General features: G+C 39.6%; 1 long non-coding RNA gene across 2 annotated transcripts; it reads left to right on the top strand.

Annotated features, from left to right (window-relative positions):
• Nucleotides 1-245: 245 nt before the first annotated feature.
• LOC122864512 lies at nucleotides 246-5,566 on the top strand. Of its 2 annotated transcripts, none has more exons than XR_006375242.1 (3): nucleotides 246-343; nucleotides 4,921-5,058; nucleotides 5,225-5,566. It is a non-coding gene; the product is annotated as an uncharacterized LOC122864512 (long non-coding RNA). The 2 variants fall into 2 exon arrangements; XR_006375241.1 differs by lacking the exon at nucleotides 246-343 and adding an exon at nucleotides 3,524-3,913.
• The last annotated feature ends 814 nt before the right edge of the window (nucleotides 5,567-6,380 follow it).

Below are 6,380 nucleotides of genomic sequence, written 5' to 3'. Positions count from 1 at the left end.
GAGTTTTTGGAGGCAGCTGCTGTCCCCTCTTCACGGCACTGAATCTTTTAGTGGTATGGAGTACCGGACCGTACTGGCCTACATTCACTCCTGGAAGCAGCACACAACAATGAGGAGAATGTTAATGATTAGATTTTTTGACTGCAAGGTAAACAGCACACCAGCCCGAATGCCTCTTAGAATTCATTCTGCCGCATTATCACACGGCGCACAATGCAGCTGTTATAGGATTCAGTGATAAACATTCCTGGCATCACAGGCAGTGCTTGCAGAACACGGTTAACACTCGGATGATGCCAGCAGGAGTGGTTGTTCTAAATGAACACAGAGAAGGGATGCACAGGTAAAACTTCATTTTCATCTTACTTCTCCCATGAAAATTGATTGATTGATTAAATCTTTTGATTCTAACATCAAAACAACCTTATTTGCCAAAATGACTGCAAAACCTGAAATAGTCTCAACTTCTAGGAACAAAGTGGAATCATGACTTATGACTGGCAAGATATTCTTTGGTCAGTGTGATAAATTATTAGGCATAGGTCACATACTAGCTTAGAGGGAACATCTGGCTTAGGGCTTGGCAAATTTTTTTATCACAATAATGTTTTTCGTATCAGTTGATATGTATGATGATATCAAGTCACTATTCCTGTTAAGTTCTGTTAAGATTCCCTATTAGAAGATTCAGAACCTGAAAAACGATCAAGAATTGTGTCAGACTGAAAAGGAAATCTATTTTAAAAATCAATTATGCAAAAGGGAACAATAATCTTCAATCCTGCCAGTCTAAATCCTTATAAATCTGCAGAATGTGTAAAATCTTTACAACTAGGGAGCCTATATCATTGGTTTGTTACAGTAAAATCCTTCATTTTCAATGGTACCTATCGACACCATGTCTTTTGTCATTAAAAAACAACAGCACGTGTAATGTATAAACAAGGATAAACCACATAGTAATGTTACAGTTTGTTGCGAGGGTGTTTCTCTGAGAGCCTCTGAGGTTTTCGGCTTAGTTAACAGCATACATCACCTGTCTGTTCTGTGTAGGACTTTACGTTAGCCCAGAACCCACTAACGTTACTTAATGTTGGGGGGCTTTAAGTATCGCCACACCACTGAAGTCTTATCACCTCGTTTATCCACAACAGTTCCTAACATATAAGACTGCTGTGACTGTTGAGCTGTTGCATTCTGTGCCGATACAAAAAATGTGTATCCAAATTCTCATACCAAATCGATAGCATATGTTTAGCCAATCCTGATGTGGCTGTTTTGGCTAGTAGCTGTCCATTCCTAAAAGACTGCTATATGATTGGTTAGAAATAGCTTTGCTTGTGTCTTAGAAGTGGGTTATTGATAGATTGTCAAGCAATGTAACTTATTAACAGTATATGCAATCAGTGTTTATATAGTTTATATCACCCTGTCCTAGTCCTGATGCGACTGATGGTGTCACATGTTTAATCTTGTCTTTCTGTTATGATGGGATTCACATATGAACTCACTTTTTGGTCAGGCATTGTAAAACCCTTCTTTATGCAGGGGACACCCATGCTTGAAATACGATATCAATAGATTATACCATATCAGTTCATTCATTTGGGGTTTTTATTGACAAAGGTATTGCAGTCTCTGCAGAGGAATTCTGGGTGGGCTGCAGTGATTGACAGCCAAAGTGATAAACCCCTCCCATGGGGGTCACTCAACCCATGTGTGGATACTTTCACAGACAAGCAATTAGCACACTGAATACAGACCAGACAGCCAATTAGAGCACCACTGTTAAGCCCCCCTGTATGTAAATCAGGCCAGGAATTTGCAGAAAAGCACTCAAGTACTGCCGGAGATAGCGAAAGTATCGGCAGCAGAATTGTAAAAAGAATGCAGATGTAATGAGGACTATGCAGAGAGCAGAACTAGATGAGGAATATATGTGTATTTAAAAGAGAGGAATCCAAATTATGAGAGTGGGAAGAAAGCAGAGTGTTAAAGGGAGGGGTGGGAGATTAAGAAAAACGAAGCAAGTCGAAGGACAAGAGGGTGAGGGGGTGGAAACAGAGCAGACGAAGAGGAAGAGGAGAGAGAATTGGATGAGACCAAATACAGGCCCACATGAATGTTTCAGAGACATAGTGAAACAGGCCTCCAGTCACTCTACATACTAACACAGCTAGATGTGTATTTAAAGGGCATGCATGTGGGACTGTATGCAGGTGTAGACTCTAGGCATTCCTTTTGATCATATAGACAAGATTGTGTGTGTGTGTGTGCATGGAAGGAAAAAATCAGCTGCAGAGACTTGATGAAAATCCTGCCATGTGGTTAATTTTGTATGGGATCACGCTACAGCACTTGATCACTTGAAAGACGTTTCATGGCACAGAGGTGCATATACAAGACCTCTACACACACACACACACACACACACACACACACACATCTATCTTCTGCCCTCCCTTGGGTTTTAGCATGCTTCATTTATTGAAGCACACTGCACATGCACACTTTTAAACAGGTAGTATATTATTTTATGGTTTTGTGAGGTTGTTTCTATCCGTGGTTGGCCGGTGACGCCTGTCATGTCATTAAGTTCATGCATTTAGCCCCTCATCACATATAACTGTACTCATGTTCAGTAATCTCAGCATGTCACACTCAGCAGCCTGACTGGAGCTGTGGCTTAACGGAGACTGAGTATATCTGTGGTAATGGGATTGAGCTCATCATGGTAAATCCAGTCACATCAACAGTATTTCCTCCTTTTAATTTTCTATCAATGTGGTCCTTGCTGTTTGTATTGCCACTGGCAAAAATGTCATTTGGTCTATAAAATGTGGTGATATATCTGTCACTGGAGGCTAGATAACTCCATTTGTTTCCAGTGTTTAAATTTTTTTTTAAAGTCTAATTTTAAAAAATCATTGCTGTATCACTTCAGTGCTACATTCAATTAAATTACACTTACATTTCTTTTTTATTAATTAACATGTCATATTTTTTTTATGGATTAAACAAATGAGATATGAAGTGTAATGTTAGTGAGCTTTAGAGGGGCTGGTAGGCGATTTTTGGGGGCTAGCTGTTTCCCCCTTTTTCCAGTCTTTATGCTAAGCTAAGTTAACTGTCTCCAGGCTCCAGCTTCATATTGAATGGACAGACATAAGAGCAGTATCAATCTTCTCATCTAACTCTTGGCAAGAAACCGAATAAGTGTATTTCCCAAAAACTTTGATATCAAGGAAATCATAAAAGAAGTTGTTGTTTTCCATTTTGATTTTAAAAAAATGTATATTTCAAGATACATATTGTCGAGGATTCCTTTTCTCTGTCTAATCCTCTGTTTACATCTGGTGTCTCTCTACACTGCCTCATATCTCCCCCTTCCATCCTGTGTATTGACTCTCGCTATAGTCTGTCTGTTTACAGAGAAAGTAAACAGTGGAATGAATGTTCGGGTCACTGTCAGGGTCACTTTCTCTGCATCCTTTCCTCTCCCACCATCCATCCTACACTCCCTCCGGCCCCATTGCCCCATCCTTCCCCTGCCCCCCTGATTATGTGCTGGTAATGAGAGGTCTAGACATGCTTGATCAGGATTAAGGCCCGGGAAGGCAGGCAGGCATCGCGAGGTCAAGCAGGGAGAGGCGGCTTTAGCTTGGACACATACACCCCTGTGGGCCTGGGATGGGCACCAAAAGGCCCAGCCAGCGGTTTTTGAGGAACGTTTAAGGGTCATGGAGAGGGAGAGGAATTAGGAGATAGAGGGGATGAACAAATGTAGCCATCATAGAAGTCCTTCTTTCTGCAGGCTCGTTGTGTACTGATGCTCCACTGGTGCACCAATATTAAAACAGACTTGTAGTACTGCAGTGGGATGGCATTGTGGAAGGAGAAACTCTTCATAAAGGTGAAATCCTATTCATTTTGCTTTCAGTCAACAGACATGTATCTGTTGCAGTGTCCAATAGCAAATAATCAAGTACATTCGTGTTTCCATTAAAATGTTGCACAAATTTGAAGATTGAAAATGAAGATTTTGCACAATAAAATGTGGATCAGTGCATGTTTCAGTCAACATAATTCATGTGAATGTCTTTAAAAATAATACATAATTGATTGAACACCAGTAAAGTAATGTTGGCATTTTTATGTAATGAATGACTAGGTGGGTGACGTGCAACAAAGGCTCTGATCTGGGATCATTTAAATATACCAGTATTCTTCAACATCTCCATCATGCAGTTAAATACATGACGTGCGAAGCAGGGTTAAAAGGCAACTGAGATGCTTAGTCTGCTATCTAGTTTGCACTTGTGCAACAGGACTAACCTGAACACAGGCAAACTAATTTCTGTAATCTTAAAGATTCTAGGTTGATGTTACAATAAAGACACTTCATTAGCCACTTTGAAAATATCATCTTTATGCAGATTAACGTTAGTTTGAGTGAGCTGGTAAAGTTAGACAGGTGCAGGTCTCTCTTGCAGGATGCCAACAAGTTAGCGTGAGATTATTTAGCCAAAGTAAAATTTTATTTCCTTGTAGTTACTTTGTCCTTTTTTAAAGACAGTTTTTGGGTTTCAACATTTTCCAAGTCCTCGACATTTCTGTTTGTAATAAGTCCAAGCCATTTTTTTCCTCACACACAACGCATCTGCCTGTGTGTACATCAAAAATGTTAGTTCTTTAATTTTTGTTCTTTCTGTAGTTGTGGATTCTTTGTCTACAGTAAAAGTAGTCTTTCCATCTACTTTTATTACATGTTCTCATTTTCAATATGCAAACCTCAGCTAAGTGTTTATGCACACTTTCAATCTGTGCAAGGGTGCAGTAGTTAGCAATGTCGCGTCACAGCAATAAGGTTGTGGGTTTGAATCCACTTAAATGTTGCTTGGTGTTTGCATGTTCTCCCAGTGTCTGCACGAGTTCCCTCCCACAGTCTAAAGAAAAACCTGTCCAGGGTGTACCCAGGGTGATGGATAAAATGTGTACAAAAACAGGTGAATGGAAACGTACCTAATAAGAAGCAGGACCAGCCAGTGCCTCCAGAAGGTGATCATGTTATTTTGACTGAATCATTAATTAATTATTAATTGAATAAACTAAATATCGGTCAGTTCTAGGACACAGTCATCTGTTTTTCACTTGCAATGTATTTGAACTACAGCCTTGACATTTTAACTATTCCATCTGTGTTTACTGACTCATCCCTTTTCAGGTGAAATGCAAATGCATGTGAGTGTGTTTGAGGCACAGGACACCAGCTGTTGACATAGGTGGCTTTCAGTCCACTGGGAATTCTCTTCTACTGAAGAGACGTCACATGGACAGTGTCGAATTCCCATCCTCAGAGCTCCCAGATGGATCTGATTTATGGTCATTCCTAAACATCCAGGAGAGTACAGAGAAACTGACACTGGGAGTGTCCAGGCTGTGACAGGATCCTTAGTTTGCAACTAATGAACGTGAACGTGCACTGTGTTTTACACCACCCGGCATGCCGGTGTTTTGGGTCACAGAATCTGATGGGTCACAGATGTTTGAAATGACACATAGATCTGAAGCATCCGACCAGTCTTATATCTGCGAGTGAATGATGGTCACAAGAAATCATTAACAAAGGGTTAGACGAGCCAACAGCTGCAAAGTTCCTCCACCCAAGTCAAACTCAGCATTTTGTAAAGGCAAAAAAAACAGAAGAAATTAACATTAACTAGTTCATTTTAATCTCTGTGAACTGAACTTTGAGCTAGCTCTTGTGAAGTCTGAACTTGCACAACACTGTTCCCAGGTGAACTTGAGCAAAACACTGTGGGTCCAACCCACTTTTGGAAATGTTAACACGCTGCTTCAGAGTGGGATCTCAGAGGCACGTTGTACACAGAGTAAAAGGTGAAGGTTAACTGAAGGCATTTCTAATGTTTCACTCAATTTATAATATTCTGAAAGACACAAAGATAACACACAAAACAAAAGTTTGGGAAATACATTTACAATAATAAATCTCTCATTCTAATAGTAGTTTTAGTGGTTTGTTCAAAACGTTTATTATCCTGGTGTATTTTGGTTCATACATGCTAATATCCAGAAAGAGGGAACTATTAAACTCTTAATGTAACCAGCAAGAATTTCATATATGCTAATGTTATGTTTTTTTAAATGCTAATGTTATTTGTGTTTGTTACTGTTGTTCATTTCTAACTGTTCATTTCTAGTAGCGTTACTACTACTACTAGCTGCCATTTCTCACTGAAAAGGTGTCATGTTAGCTAGCTAGCTACGTACATGCAGTAATAAAAAAAAAATTGGAAATGCTAGGATGAGTGCTACATAAAAATTTACCTTTAAACAGTATTTTGACTGGTTTGCAACAA

Source organism: Siniperca chuatsi, linkage group LG17, assembly GCF_020085105.1.
Source record: "Siniperca chuatsi isolate FFG_IHB_CAS linkage group LG17, ASM2008510v1, whole genome shotgun sequence".
NCBI lineage: Eukaryota > Metazoa > Chordata > Actinopteri > Centrarchiformes > Sinipercidae > Siniperca > Siniperca chuatsi.
This window is presented reverse-complemented; position numbering and strand designations above follow the sequence as displayed.